Raw genomic sequence first — 1,104 nt, forward strand, 5'->3', positions numbered from 1 at the left:
GAATGGACAAAGCCAAAGAGCAGATGCAAAAATAGCACAGTAAATTCAAACAAACACCAAACAAGCCATCTTGTTGATTGGATGACTTATAAGAGCTGCACCTAAGTAGCTCATATAAACACCCAGGACGCCAAAAATGTATCAAGTTTAAATTAGCACATGTAAGTTTATCAAACAAAAAATGAATAATATTAAAATATTGTCGTTGCCCAGGCGCAAAGTATTTTTGTGTAAGCCAAAATCAGCAAATATTTAAATAAGTTAGGGAAATAAAGGAATAAATAACAGTAATAAATGCAAAAATCTGCAAAAATCAAGGCTTTAATTATAATTCTTGTTGTTTTGATAGTTAGGATTAAAATTACTTGATTCTTACTTCTGCAGTGCTGATAAAAGGCAATACTCCCCCTCTAATCTGACCTACTTTACATGCTTGGATCAATAAGATTGGCTGGAGTATGATAGATAAGGAGGCCGTAAACCATTCAGCTTTACAGGGAACCAGATGTGTTCCCTCCATGAAAGTCAGTGACATTCACTCATCCACGTATGTGGTGTATTCAGTCAAGCATGGATAAAATCAGAAACGATGACTATGTACTAAGACATTCTATAGTTTGATTTGCATAAGAATCGGCTTGGTAAGCAGTTTTTTAAAAAGGTGTGACTCCCATAAATTTCATAAATTTGGACGGGTCTCGGGATATAAAAATGATGAAAATTATCCGGCACTGCTTATATATTAATATATGTTTTAATGTACATTAACCGTAATTCAAAGCCTTATACCGTTCCTATGTATATGCGATCCTAAAATTGTGAGAAACAGGGGCGAAGCATAAAGAGAAAAAAGTAAAAGGAAATTTTTTGAAAACGAAGAAGATAACAGGTTAGTGAAAAAAGAATTTATTTTATATTACGGTAATCTAAAGCGATAGAAGCCCAAATTAGAAATAAAAGAGTAAATAAAGAGAGAAAAAGAAAAAATCACAAGGGAGAAAAAAAGGCCGACACGCAAAAAAACACGGAATAAGAAAGGCGAAAAAATAATAAGAAAAAAACAGGTAAAAAAGGGCAAAAAAAGTGAAACAAAAGAAAAGGACC

The sequence above is a fragment of the Echinococcus granulosus genome, assembly GCF_000524195.1.
Source record: "Echinococcus granulosus chromosome Unknown EG_S00136, whole genome shotgun sequence".
Taxonomy (NCBI): Eukaryota; Metazoa; Platyhelminthes; class Cestoda; order Cyclophyllidea; family Taeniidae; genus Echinococcus; species Echinococcus granulosus.